Here is a 15,963-nt window from a genome sequence, read left to right on the forward strand (position 1 = left end):
CAAAGGATGAAAAATGGACACCAAATTTTGCATGCAAATTCTAAATGACATAACAGAGCTAATTCAACTCTCGAAATTATATTCTGACCCCGATATCACCAAAGTCAACTCTCGGTAAAACCTCTCAACCTTCCAAATCTTCAACTTTCTAATTTTCGTCGAAATGCTTCAAATTACCATACGGACCTCCAAATCCAAATCCGTAACGATGCCTAATTCCAAAAATCACCATACGAAGCTATTGGAATCATAAATATTCCATTCCGGAGTCGTCTACACAAAAGTCAAAATCCGGTCAACTCTTACCGCTTAAGCTTCAAAAATAAGAATCATTCTTCCAAATTGACCCTGAATCCTCTGAAACTCGAACTTGGCCGCACACGCAATCCATACACACATATTACGAAGTTGCTCGAGACCTAAAGCCACCGAACGTGATACTAATTCTCAAAACGACTGGCCGAGTCATTATATACTCAAAGTCTCGAATCACAGAACAAAATGCCAAGCTCAAAACGACCAGATTTAGTTAAGTGAGAAGCCTGGCAAGCCAAACAAGCTTTCCAACAACCATTCTAGCTTACCTATACTCAACTTCTGCAAAAGATAAAGAGATAGTGGGTTTCTTCTTTGATTTCCAACTAACAGGGTTGTCCCCAAGTAGAACAATGTATCCACTGGCTGATTTTCTAGATTGGGGACAGGTTGCCCAATCTGAATCACAAAAAGCTTTGACTGTGTAGTCTGCATTATTAGTAAGAAAAATTCCCAAGGTTGGGTCATCTTTCAAGTACCTTAGAACATGATATGCAACCTTCAAATGTGGCTCCCTGAGACTTTGCATGAATTGACTGAGATGATGTACACTATAAACAATGTCCAACCTAGTGTTAGTGAGGAAGTTGATCTTCCCAATCAACTTCTTGTAGTAGGAAGGGTCTGTAAGCAAGGCTCCTTTATCAGCTTTCAGCTTCACATATGAATCCAGAGGAAAAGTGATAGGAGGACAATCTATACAACCAAATTATTTCAAAAGATCCACAATGAACTTCCTCTGTGACATCAACACTCATTTGTATGTGTATTGGACCTCTAGGACTATGAAGTAGTGAAGCCTCCCCAGAACTTTTAATTTTGAATGTGTTGTGCAGAAAGTCTTTCAGGGACTCAATCTCTTGCAAGTGAGTACCTGTGACAAGAACATCATCTACATATATATCCACAAACACTACTGATCCTTCAACCTTTTTATAAAATAAGGAGTAGTCAAGCATTGAACGAGTGTACCCCACAGAATATAATGCTTCAGTTAGTTTCTCATACCAATGTATGCTTACTTGTTTGAGTCCATACAAAGACTTATTTAATTTGTACACCACGCCCGGCCTCTCTACAACCAACCCTGGTGGCACCTCCATGTATACCTCTTCATGGAAATTTTTATGGAGAAATGCATTGTTGACATCTAATTGTAAAACTTTCCATCCTTTCTTGACTGTTGTTGCAATCAAAGCTCTCACAATTATCATCTTTACTACTGGTGAGAAGGTCTCTGTATAATCTATCCCAACCTGTTGCGTGTAACCCTTCACCACTAATTTTTCCTTAAACATTTCTATGCTACCATCTACTTTATGTTTGATTTATATACCCACTTACACCCTATTTCCTTCTTTCCATCTGAAAGAGGAACTAAATCCCAGGTCTTATTTGCATATAATGCTTGGAATTCTTGATTCATTGTTGCTTTCCAAGCAGGCTTCACAATAGCTTCCTCATATGAACTAGGTTCACATTCATGTGAGGCAGTTCCCATCAAGTGTTGATTGTTAGAACTTAAGGCATTAAGGGAATTGTAATAAAGTCTGGGTGTAGAAGTAGTAAAAGAAAAGGATGATGTGCTTTGGCTATCACTGGAAGATGGAGATTGGTCATGGTGAGCATGTTGTAGTTTAGGAATTGTGTACTCATAATCTTTAAGGTAAGTAGGATTTTTTAGAGTTCTAAAAGGTCTACTCCAATCTGAAACTAAAATATTTTGGTCTGGATTTGAGATAGTTGGACTATCAGCAACAAGAAAAGTTCCTAATGTCTGACTGTCCAAAGGTGATTGAGAAAATGTTGAGTTATTATCAAAAGATAGGGGTTGAGGTGAGATTGGATCTGGTTCAGACAATTGCTCATTACTAGACAAAGTTCTTGGTAACACTTCATGGTGATTTTTAGTTACTTAATGTGGAGTGATTCCTATATCATTGGCAGGGAAGAGTTCATCTGATAGATGTGATCTCATTTGAGGAAATGAAGGGAATACTTTACTAGGACTAGTAGACAAAGCAAATGGGAACGCATTCTCATAGAATACTATATCTCTTGAAACACTTATTTTCTTTGTGGACAGATTTAGTACCTTGTAACCTTTTATCCCAAAGGGATATCCCACAAAAACATGGGGAGTGAATTTCGGTTCAGATTTATCCTTGTGAGTTTTGAGGGTAGTAGGAAAACATAGGCACCCAAAGCTTCTAAGATGGGAATAATTTGGTTTCTTCAGGTATAATAGTTCAAATGGGCATTTAGTCTTAAGTGATGATATGGGTAATCTGTTTATCAAGTAGGTAGAGGTCAAGATACACTCTTCCCAATATTGTATGGGCAATTTAGATTGATACAAGAGTGCCCTGGCTGTTTCTAGCAGATATTTGTGTTTTCTTTCCACCACGCCATTTTGTTGTGGTGTATATGACCATGTTTTCTGTTGTATGATGCCTTTTGAGTGAAAAAATGAGGTGGCTTCAAAACTGGTAAATTAAAGGCCATTGTCAGTTCATATAGTTTTGATACTAGTGTTGAATTGATTCTCTATCATGGCAGAAAAGGCCTTGATAGTATGTAGGACATTGCTTTTATAGCTTAGCAAATGAGTCCATGTGGACCTGCTGTAATCATCCACAAGTGTGATGAAGTATTTATATTTGTCATGAATTGTAACATGATAGGGACCCCATAGTTCAATGTGTAACAACTCAAAGATCTTAGTGGTTAATGTTGATCTTTCTGGGAAAGGAAATCTGATTTGTCTTGTTATTGGATAAATAAGGCAAAGGAAAGGTTGTTTAGGTGCAAAAGTAACAAGTATAGAAGAAATTCTTTTCATTTTTACAAAAGGTACATGTCCTAATATGTTATGCCACAAGATATCAAGCAAGTTCTTTGTAGTTAAGGAGTCATCATACACATAAGAATAACTTTATTGCTGGAGTTATTTATAAAATGATACAGATGTGGAAGTGAATGTGAGTTATTTGTACTAGCTAAATGAGGAGGGAAAAAATGAACTAGACGTGTTAACTGCAAAGTATGCCCCATCCTTATTAGTAGTATGACATGGAAAAGATGCACTAGATGAATTAGGGGGAGTAGAACTAGTGTTGTAGTTGTCTGAACAATGTAAGTATAAATCAGTTTTGTCTTTACCAATCTCCAGTGACCTCTTCAGTGAAGGGCCCTGTAGAAGGATGCAAACAAACTTAGTAAATATGACAATACAATCAACTTGGACTGCCAAGGAATGGACTGATATCAAATTGAGCTTAAAACTGGGCACAAAATGAACCTTTCTGAGACTGAACCTATGGCTAAGGATTACATCACCAATTAATGTCACCTTTACTTTGTAACCATTAGGTAGGGTAACTGGATAGAGATAAACCAAGGTTCTAATGTTGGTTAGTAATGATTTATTATATGTCATATGGTGTGTGGCTCTAGAGTTAAGTATTCAAGAATTAGCACTTGAATTTGAATTCTCACACAATTGATCACTAGAATCAAAATGAGTAGAGCAAGCTGAGATACCAGCAAAGTTCACAGCTCCTCCATTTATGGTAGTGTTTCCAGATTTGTCTCCTCCTCCTTGAAAGCTCTCCAAGGTGCTGAGTAGCTGTCCATATTGCTCCTTAGTTGGGTTGTGCATACTTCGACCTTGCTCCTGACTCTGAGAGTTATTTCCATCATCTCTTGATGCAGCTCCTTCACTTGATAACCCAAGGACATTTCATGCAATCCTTTTTCCTTTATTGAATTTGAAGTTTTGTGAGAATTCGTGAAGCTTATAACACTTTTCCTTAGTGTGCCCTGGCCTTTTGCAATACTTACAGAACAATCGGGGTCTGTTAGTGAACTGATTTCCCCTATATCCATTATTTGTGTTGTTGTTCCCCTGCTGAGTGTAGTTTGTCCTAAAACTATTGCTTTCTGAACCATTTGCATTCAAGGCAGCAAAATCCATCGAAAAATGAGTACTTGACTTAACTTCCCATTGCTTTTCCACTTGACTGAGAATGGAGAAGGCATATGCTATTGTTGGAAGTGGCTTCATCATCAAAATACTTCCTCTCACCACAATGTACACTTCGTTTAGGCCTATAAAAAACTTGATTAGTCTTCTGTCCTGCTTAGTTTTGTGCTTGTTCTCTTTAGCTACATGTGCATTTACAAGCTCACTTAGCATGTATGTTCAGAGTATTGAGTTCCTCCCAAAGCTTCTTCATTTTTGTGTAGTATCCAGTAATGTCCGAATTCCCTTGACTCAAATCATTTATCTCCTTCTGGAGCTGATACAACTTAGCACCATTGGTGTGATTATACCTGTCTTCCAATCCCTGTAAAAGTCCCCTAGCATCATTGACATACTGTAGACTGTCTGCTAGGTCTTTAGATAGTGAGTTTAGGATCTACGAGGTCACCATGTCGTTGCATCGTTTCCCATTGGTTGAGGGTAGCAGAATTGGGATATAGTTTCTTACACTTTCCAATAATGAATGAAGTCTACTTTGTTCTTCACGGAGAGTGCTTTGAAGACTCATCTTCTCCAGGATCTGTAGCTAGTTACGTCAAAAGCCACCGGCACTAATATAGATGTGGCACTCTCCGACGGATGCATGTATAGCAGACTCGTAGAATCTAGGGTTGTCTTATCTGTCGTCAGAATTTCTTCATCTCTAGCCATGCTTTGGTTCAACAAAGTTGAAATCGTTGTCAGCAAAAGCGAACTACTGAGGTGAGTCGACTGATTGATCGATTCTTACACAAAAATCCTAATTCCAAGAAAAAAACAATGAACAATTTCTTTATGTATAGACAGAAGTAACCGAAATACGAAAGAAGGAGGCTCTAGGACTAATGCTTGCGCTATGATACTGTGTGAAATTGTAGAAACAATGAAAGGAACACGAGCTCAACAAGAGCTCCAATGGAGGAATCGGAGGATGTACAGAAGGGGAAAGAATAGAACTGAAGTTTCTAGAAAGAAGCTGAACTCTTCATTTAATCAACTCAAAAATGAAAAATATAATAATTGTTCCTACTTATACAACATGTACTAATAACTAGACTAACCAACTAACTAATTAAAACTGTCAGCTCACTAACTATTTCACTAACTATACTCACTAACTACTTTACAAGGAATGAATGAAAGCATAAATACAATGAGCTATCTCAACATAGGTGAGATTTGTTTGAACCAAAGCTTCTGCCAATTGAACACTAGTCCAACAGAATTTTGTGCAGATATTTCATCAATCAGCGTGTGAGCATTCATTTCTTCACCTTCACCAAGAAGGAGATAGAACAGATTCTAAGCATCTTTACTTCACAATTAACAAAACAGTGAAAAAGAATCGCATCTTAAATGAACAAAACAATGAAGGAAACTGCTGAACTTCATAAAATTCAACAAAAAAGAATAAGACGTGTCCCACATCGAAAAGGAAAATGTAATCCCGAACATTTCTTATATAAAAATGCAGCACGGTGGAGCGCGGAAGCTCACGCAGTTAGCACAGAGCGAACTATTCTTTCGCCTTTTACTAAAGAATACCGTGTGAGCGTACGCCAATTTTTGGAGAGGTGGAAACAATTCATATTAAGCAAACGTTTTGTCGTGTAATAACATTTTCAATCATCTCTGTGTAGTAAAAAGATAATAAGAAGTCCACAAATGAATAAGTCAAGATAAAGAGGCAAAAAAGTTATTACCATGACATACTACAGGTGACCCATAAGTTTTAAGGGTTCAATTTTATACACAAACAGCATATATATATATATATATATATATATATATATATATATATATATATATATGCGCGCGATGATAATTAAGTTAATAATCCAATGTAACCGGTTAAACTAATTAGTAAACTGTTTAATTGTTTAACTTAAACAATTCTGATGCCCTGTATATAACTTAAACTAATAATCCAATGATCTGATAGTTTGTTTCACTCTATATTTTGTTTACGCATTTTGATTTTTCTCTTTTCAGTTAACTACTGTAATTCAAAACAATTTACTTAAAATCCAGCTTCAGTCTGGCTTTGTTTCATCTTAATTTTAAGTATTTGCTCTCTTTCTTATTTATCTGCGTGTTTTGTGAAATTGAGGGAAAGAAAGGGAAGCAATAGTTTTTACGATTAAGGAGTTGTAGCAAATCTCAAGTAGATGTACCTATAATATTGTTTTATGGATAAGCATATTCGATTTTAAATAAACAAACAAGTCACTAGCAGTAAATTATTTCAAAGAGAATATAAAAGAATAACTTAAGCATATGATGTCCCTCATCGAGACAGCCCATGACTTAGGTTGGTGACCTCCACTGCACTTTGGATGGGCGCCCCCTAAGGTCGATTCAAGTGACCGATCGAGCCTACGTCAAAATTTGTAACAGCAGGGTCAATGGCCCCTACCCAATTCTTCAATGTAAATTATTTCTTGACGAGCTTGATTTTCCTTGGTGCGCAATTCAACAAACAATAATTGTTTGACATCTTATGAAAGTTTCTGAACAATCAGCTCAGTTTATTCATCCTTGTATTAATCCCTATTATGAATAATTCCATAACGATTGTTGAATCAGTAAACTGTTTGCACTAAGCACTGAAAGGAATCAAATCTTAAATAAATTAAGCGAAGAAGGAGTACGATTTATGTCCCTCCCATCTTGTGCAATTTTCTTTGTTTAATTGGAACCGGGAAAAAGTATGTTTCCTATTTAGTGTACATCGTCCTAAAACTTAGCTTAAAAAGTTTTTTTGTTGTTGTCACTTTCGCAGTACTTATATTTTCAGCAATAACTAGCACAATGCAATAAACGTTTTACTAGTCCAAACGATGACCCAAGAAAACCTTACACAAGTAAGGAGTGCCAAACCAGCGACAAAACCGTGATGGCCTTGCTATGGGATATGAGTTAATTATAACAGTAAATTAAAATAACAGAACTATATTTTATCATATATATTATAGTAACCGGACTTTATCCACTATAAGAATAAAGTGATCAAATTTTAACATGTAAAACAATAAAGTCACAATTTTTTTTATCACATTAAAGTCACTAAATTTTAGTATTTTACCCAATAAAACCACTAAGTTTTACCTAATATAAGGACAAAACCTACCCGACAATGTGACATTTTTAGGTTTTGTGAATTTAATATTACAATGAGCAAAGTTCAGTGATATTTATAATGTGACAAAAGATAATTATGTGTAGTGAAGTTTAATTATTTTATTGTGACAAAAAATACTTTTTATAAATTGATTAAAGTCTGAGATAAAATTAAACCTTTGAAAGCATAGTTATCGTTGTTGCTTTCCTTTATGTAAAGTAATAATACATAAGATGCTCTTTGAACTTGTCTAAATAAATAAGTTTTCTACTCGATGTTTATGAGTGTTCCAATACCATCCTATATTTGGTAGGACCGATTTTTTGTGCACCCTTGTAAGCTATAAGCCATTTCCCAATAATTCTATGTTGTGTAGTATACACGCGCATGCCACCTATTTATATAAAGACTTAAAGAGAGTATTATTAGTTTGACTATGATTAATTATTTTAATCATTTTTTACGTTTAAAAACAACGTGGCCGATTCTTAGTGTTTGCTTTTTGACTGTGGCCGAGTCTTAGTGTTTGCTTTTTGGGGACACTAAGATGAGCAGCGTACTACGTATTGGTGTCTCATGGCAGAAGACATGAATATCTTATTGTCTATGAATATCATGCGCCATAAATATATAGGATATTAGGAAATTAATAAACAAACCACAGAATGTTCTATATTACTTTCCTTTATTACTTTACTTTATTTTACTACTATATAGAAGAGCGAGGGAAGCAGCTGGGGTCGTCATGCCAGCTTGCCGACCAAAGGACATTTTCGACAATTCAGTGGGTTCTGTGCTTTAATACGGCTGTACTTTGCTGCTTTATGATGTAAATAGAAATGGAACTAGGATTTGGAATGTCTTAGTTCTAAATTTTAAAATAAAATATTATTTTTAGTGTGAATCGAACCTCTATTTTTTTTAGTGAATTCATAACCTTTATTATTGAACTAAAAAAATTTTGTTACTGGGTTCAGCAATATATATTTATATAAATTTAATAAATATTTTAATACAAATATAAAATTATAAAAAACGTCATTGAATTCGCCTGAACCCGCGCTCAATAAGGTGGCTCCTCCTTTTGGACACCATAAGAAGACCATTTTATTCCTTGAACTAACGAGGTATCAATACTCCTTTTATGCGTGTGGGCCCCATCTGACTTTCTAAAAGTCGCGTGGCCTTGTTGATTACTTTCTCGTGTTTCTAAGCTATGTGACGTTTTGTCTAACATAGAATTTTACGGTCTTTAGCATTATATCTAGTTTTTTATAAATATATTATATTATGTATGTTTATTTAGTATTTCACTCACAATAAGTATAAGTTTCATGAAGAAACTTATTTATATGATACTCCGCTGCAAATACGTTTATCTATTTAGTACTCTATTAGAAATAAGTCTCCTGAAGAAATTTATCCTTTCGGTATCCCGCTATGGATAAACATTACCCCCAGTAGAAGATTATCTATATCTGGTATAATGAGCTTATCCTTTCGGTACTCCATTATGGATAAACATTACCTCCGGTGGAAGATTATCTATATCTGGTATAATGAGCTTATCCTTTCGGTATTCCGTTATGGATAAACATTACCACCGGTAGAAGATTATCTATATCTAGTATAATGAGCTTATCCTTTCGATACTCATTATGGATAAACACTACCCCCGGTGGAATATTATCTATATCTGGTATAATGAGCTTATCCTTTCGGTACTCCGTTATGGATAAACATTACCCCTAGTAGAAGATTATCTATATCTAGTACAGTAGCAGCTTACACAGTAGCTTGCAGAAGCAGCTTACACAACATCTTGCTTTCTTCTATAAATAAATGAGATTTCAGTTCATTATGTACATAAGTTTGAAGTTTGAATAATATATCAGTTCCTCTCTATACCTGTCTTTACTTTACAACCTTTATTTTATAACACGTTATCAGCACGGGACTCTGCCATCTCGAGAAAATACTTTGAAAGTATCAGAGGTACGGACTTTCTTTTTCTAAATATTGTCAAATCTTTCTAAACTTGGGTTTGTAGCCCTGGATATATCAGGCAAAAACAACATGTCCTGGGTGCTTGATGCTGAAATTCATCTTGATGCGATGAGTCTGACAGACACCATCATCGACAAATATCAAGCATCAAACCAAAACCGTGCCAAAATAATGATATTCCTACGCCATCAGCTTGATGAAGGCTTGAAAATGGAATATCTCACTATTAAAGATCCAGTCATACTGTGGAATAATTTAAAAGTTAGATATGACCACATGAAGATAGTCGTTCTTCCACATGCACGTTATGATTGGACTCATCTAAGGCTACAAGATTTGAATTCTATCAGTGAGTATAATTCTGCTATATTCAGAATTATTTCCCAATTGAAACTATGTGGTGATAATATTACTGATCATGATATGTTGGAGAAAACTTTCACCACTTTTCATGCCTCGAATATGCTCCTGCAGCAGCAATATCGAGAGATGAGATTCAAAAAGTATTCTGAACTTATCTCACATCTTCTTGTAGCCGAGCAACATAATGGGCTATTAATGAAAAATTATGAAAGCCGACCTACTAGTTCTTGTCCATTCCCTGAAGTGAAGGAGACGAACTTCCACCAAGCTAAGCGTGAAAGAGGACGTGGACCCAGTCGTGGTCATGGCCGTGGTCGGGGAAGAAACTCTAATCATGGTAATAATAATGCACCAAAGAACCATCCTCACCACCAGCAGTGGAAAAGGAAGGAGCAAAATCATGAATTCGTGCAAGCAACAAAGTCAGAAAATGCATGCTATAGATGTGGAGGAAAATGGCACTGGTCACGTACATGTCGTACGCCAAAGCACCTGGTTGAGTTATATCAAGCCTCCCTGAAGAAGACAGAGAAAACTACTGAAGCAAATTTTATTTCTGAAGATAATTTAGACTTAATGCATTTGGATGTAGCTGATTACTTTGCACTTCCGGAAGGAGAAACAAGTCATGTGATCGGTGATGAATCTGTAGAGATGTAAATATTTTAATTTTTGTTGTTTGTAGTAAATAGTATAGTTATGTAATTGTTATACATAAATAAAAGTTATGCTTTGATAATGATGTTTACTATCATATTTATTTTGTTTATATCATTTTAAAGAATATGGATAATCCTCAAATTATGTTTGGATCAAAGACCAATCATGAAGATATTTGTGTAATTGATAGTGGAACAACTCATGCCATATTCAAAGATCAGAAATACTTTTCTTATTTGCATAAGGAAAAAGTAAATATTTCAATAATTTCTGACAATATAAGTTTAATTGAAGGCTCCGGAAGAGCCACTATATTTCTGTCTAAGGGAACAAAACTTATAATAGACAATGCATTATTCTCCCCCAAGTCCCAAAGAAACTTGTTGAGTTTTGTGAATATCCGTCGAAATGGGTATCATGTTGAGACGATAAATGAAATGAATATGGAATATCTTTATATTACAAAGAATGTTTCTGGACAAAAGTGCATTGTAGAAAAGTTAGCAAATTTATCTTCTGGTTTATACTATTCAAAGATTAGTACAGTTGAAGCACACTCTATCGTAAATCAGAAGTTTACTGATTCAAATATTTTTGTGCTTTGGCATGGCCGTTTCGGCCATCCTGGATCAATAATGATGAGACGAATTACTGAAAATTCGAGTGGGCATCTATTAAAGAACCTGAAGATTCTCACAAATAATGAATTTTCTTGTGATGCTTGTTATCAAGGCAAAATGATCACTAGACCATCACCAATGAAGGTTGGCATTGAATCCCCTGCCTTTTTAGAACGTATACATGAGGATATATGTGGACCTATTCACCCACCAAGTGAGTTGTTTAGATATTTTATGGTCCTAATAGATGCATCTTCAAGATGGTCTCATGTGTGCCTACTATCATCTCGCAACCTGGCGTTTGCAAAGCTATTAGCCCAAATAATTCGATTAAGGGCACAATTCCTAGATTATCCTATAAAGGCTATTCGCCTTGATAATGCTGGAGAATTCTCATCTCAAGCTTTTGATGATTATTGTCTATCAGTTGGGATAAAAGTTGAACATCCTGTAGCTTATGTTCATACTCAAAATGGCCTTGCAGAGTCATTTATTAAATTCCTGCAATTGATAGCAAGACCATTACTTATGAAAACAAAATTGCCCACTACTGTTTGTGTCACGACCCAAAACCTTACTCAACCGAGTACCAACGTAACGTATCTTTCATATCATACTATCATAGGTAATTGAGCCGGATAGGCTGTCGTGAGATAAGTAGAATAAAACATTAGAAAATACTCAATATAGGGTGACCCAACTTGATATACCGACTTATACATATGACGTACTGGCCTATAAGGCCATACCAGTATCCGTCTACGTGACATCTGTCTATAAGCCTCTAAGAGTACATAAATATCATAAAGGTCAGGACAAAGCCCCTCCATACCAAACAATACATATTCAAATCATATTGACCAAATAGGCAACTCCGGAGCAAGTGGAGTGCACAAACACCTTATGTTGAGCTGATAACCTACTAGGAGAACTCTCAACCTGTCTATAAGGACTTGTGGGCATGAAACGCAGCTTCCCCAGGAAAAAGGGACGTCAGTACAAATACAATACCGAGTATGTAAGGCATGACAATAGTATATAAAAGATATGAAAGAAACATGGAGTAAAGAACTCAACCTGAAATTCTGAAAAGATTTGTGAATCATGAAAATTTATAATGTTATGCATGTGCGTATAAATGTCATACCATGCATAGGTATAAGCGTACATAACATCATCAAGCCTCTGAGGGCATCCCATCATATCATCTCGGCCATTGTGAGCAAAATCATCAACGTATACCAGCTGATCAGGTGGTGGTGCGTATATAACGCCATAACCTTTTCCCATATCCCATATAAATATAATATATGCGTATATAACGCCTTCTGATCATGGGTCAATGTACATGTATAAATGCATAAGAAATACGCTAATAAGATTTCTCGAATATCATAAAATCAATATGCCTTTCAGACAAACTTTATCAAATACGTATTTTTCTGAGACCCATGAACAGAGGATATAATAATAATTCACATGGGGAATCAATAATATAGACACCCATATTATTTCTATGAATAGAGTCATTTATGAAAGTTGCATATTTTGCTCATTTCGTTTGTATCATTTTGATCATGCCAAAAAGAAAGAAGGGATAACATTAACATACCTTAACTCCGTTGAGTATTTAATACCTTCCAAGAAATTCTTCAAACAACTCAATTAAATCTACCACATCATAAGGAGATTCAAAATCAGTGTTGAGTAAAGGCTAAGTCCTCAACTTAAACTAGTAGCTCGTTTATGTAAATTTGTGCAGCATCTCCCCTGTAACTAGGCCCTCATCCAACACCATATACCAACAAAAACAAGAACGCAACAATAAAAACATGTAAGCATAATTTTCTAACCTTATATCCATCACAAATTACCACAAAACAGCCCACACGCCGTAATCACTTCATACATAAAACGACAACCAAAGTAGTGTCAAACAACTTTAAAAAATATAACGACGAACGACCAAACCACCATTCTGTCATTATGTGGTGTTTATCCACACCATTTATCCTCCAAAACTCTATTAAACAGTATAAAAATATACAGCCCAAAGGCAACACGAAACAACCCACAAAACAGTTCAGTACAAGTCAAATAACTCGAACTTACGGCTTCCGATCACCATCCCGTGAGTTCTAACTATTAGGAAACGAATTTATCAACATTTATTGATATTTAAACACTTAAATACAGAAATTACACGTTTGATTAACTATGAAGTACCTTCCAAAACTCAAACTACAAAGAAAAAGAGAGGCGATATAGCGATACTTACGTCGTAGGGATTGTTTTAATGTTATCGCTTCTTGATTAAGTGCCCGAGGTGATAATATTGTTAAAAGCTCTTGTAGAGAACTTAAGTGTAAAGTTAGGGGTGTTATTTGGGCGAGCTCTCTGGAAAAATGGAGAAAGAGACGATATGGGATGTAAATATCCCATTTTTTTAAAAGTAAAAAAGGTACTACTTGGTACCCTATGATTGACCCTTCTTCCAACGCTTATAACTTTTTATCCGGGTGTCGTATGAACGAACTGTTAAGTGCGTTGGAAACTACATTTTAATACCTTCAGTTTTCTATATAATATGGCCCAGAAAGACCTCATATAGTACATGAAATATATTTCTCAAAAAGCTCTTTTACATGGAAAATCCTTAGTCGGTGTTTCCGCAACTTTAATTCGATTTTCCCCAAACTTCATATTTCATATCCAAACATCATATATAGCCATATTATGACTTTAAAATCATTTAAATCATGATTAAAAAGTCTCATATTCATTACGTCATCTTGGGACGCACAAGATGTAACAATCTTCCCCCTTAGAAACATTCGTCCTCGAATTTTAAACTTCCAGAAATCTATAGAAATTTTGGCATAGTCTCCTCTGTAACGGTACTACTACCCTTTGTCATACAGAAAACCCAACAATACAAAGCCACACAGGGACACAATCATCAATAATACCAATGGCCTCACATGACCAATAACAATAACTAACATAAGAATCAAGTACCATATACGTACCTAAAGGCTGTGATATCTCAGTCCGATCCTCCTCCGAAATTGGAAACAAGTGAGGATACCTAGTCTCTATTTCTTCTTCAGCTTCCCAAGTCATCTCCTCCACATTATTGTTAATCCAAAGTACTTTAACCGAAGCTACATCCTTAGTTCTTAATCTCCAAACTTGTCTATCTAGTATAGCAATGGGAGCTTCCTCATATGATAGGTTCTCTATAACCTGAACAACGTTAACTGGAATGACTTTAGAGGGATCTCCAATACACCTACGGAGCATAGACTCATGAACTACTGGATGTACAGACTCCAATTTGGAAGGCAAGTCTAACTGTTATGCTACTTGGCTTACTCTGCGTATAATCATATAAGGTCCAATGTACCGAGGGCTAAGCTTTTCTTTCTTACCGAATCTCATAACGCCTTTCATTGGTGATACTTTTAGGAATACCCAGTCATCTACCTGAAACTTCAAGTCTCGTCGTTGATTATCTGCATAGGACTTCTGACGACTCTATGCTGCTAATAGCCTTTCTCTTATAATCTTAATCTTCTCAATTGCCTCATATACAAACTCTGGTCCTACTAACTTAGTTTCCCTAATCTTGAACCATCCTATAAGAGACCTATATTTTCGTCCGTAAAGAGCTTCGTATGGAGCCATCTGAATATTGGAATGATAACTATTATTATATGTGAATTCAATAAGTGGAAGATGATCATCCCAATTAACCCTAAAGTCCATCACATAATCCCGTACCATATCCTCCAGTGTCTGAATAGTACATTCAGCCTGACCGTCTGTCTGGGGATGAAATGATCTACTAAGACTTATCTGAGTCCCCAATCCTTTTGGAAGGACCTCCAGAAATTAGCTGTAAACTGAACACCATGAAGTCGTACTATCTCCATAATGTAAAGCCTTGCATAATCCTCTGCTGAGTAAGTAGTCTTGACATACAGAAAATGAGCTGCTTTTATAAGTCTATCGATAATAACCCATATAGAATCGAACTTACGTTGGGTACGAGGTAAGCCTATGATGAAATCCATATTAATAACTTCCTATTTCTAAGTCGAAATCTCTATAGCCTATAATAATCCACCAGGTTTCTGATGCTCAATCTTAACCTGCTGATAATTAGGGCATTGAGCAACAAACTCTGCTATATCCTTCTTCATTCCGTCCCACCAGTATATTCCCCTGATATCATGATACATCTTTGTCGCTCCTGGATGTATAGAATAACGAGAATAGTGAGCTTCTCCCATAACCTGCTGGCGCAACCCTGCCACATTAGGAACACATAATCGATCTCGATATCTGAGGAGTCCATCTCCTGTAATCCAAATGGTGTATTATTTTTTTGAGGGGATGTATCTCTGTAATGAGATAGCACAGGATCCTCATACTGGCGTTCCTTCACTTCAGTTACTAAAGAGGATGTTGCCGTGAACTCCAAGAATAGCTAGCTGATGAATCTCATGGTCTATCCCACACTTCTCTGGCTGTAAATATGACATGCTAGCCATAGATCTATGACTGAGGGTGTCGTCTACTACATTCGCCTTCCCTCGATGGTATAAAATATCAACGTCATAGTTTTTCAGCAGCTCCAACCATCTCCTTTGGCATAAGTTCAATTCCTTTTGATTGAAGATACATTGAAGGCTCTTATGATCCATATAGATATCAACATAAATGTCATACAAATAGTGCCTCCACATCTTTAGTGCATGAATCACCACGACTAACTCTAAATCGTGGGTCAGATAATTCTTCCTGTGCTTTCTTAGTTCTCTTTAAACATAAGTAATTACTTTTCATGG

General features: G+C 36.0%; 1 pseudogene; it reads left to right on the forward strand.

Moving 5' to 3' along the window:
- Positions 1-5,832: 5,832 nt before the first annotated feature.
- On the forward strand, positions 5,833-5,931 carry LOC142172321 (U5 spliceosomal RNA; annotated as a pseudogene).
- The last annotated feature ends 10,032 nt before the right edge of the window (positions 5,932-15,963 follow it).

Source organism: Nicotiana tabacum, chromosome 17 (assembly GCF_000715075.1).
Source record: "Nicotiana tabacum cultivar K326 chromosome 17, ASM71507v2, whole genome shotgun sequence".
In the NCBI taxonomy this organism is placed as follows: Eukaryota; Viridiplantae; Streptophyta; class Magnoliopsida; order Solanales; family Solanaceae; genus Nicotiana; species Nicotiana tabacum.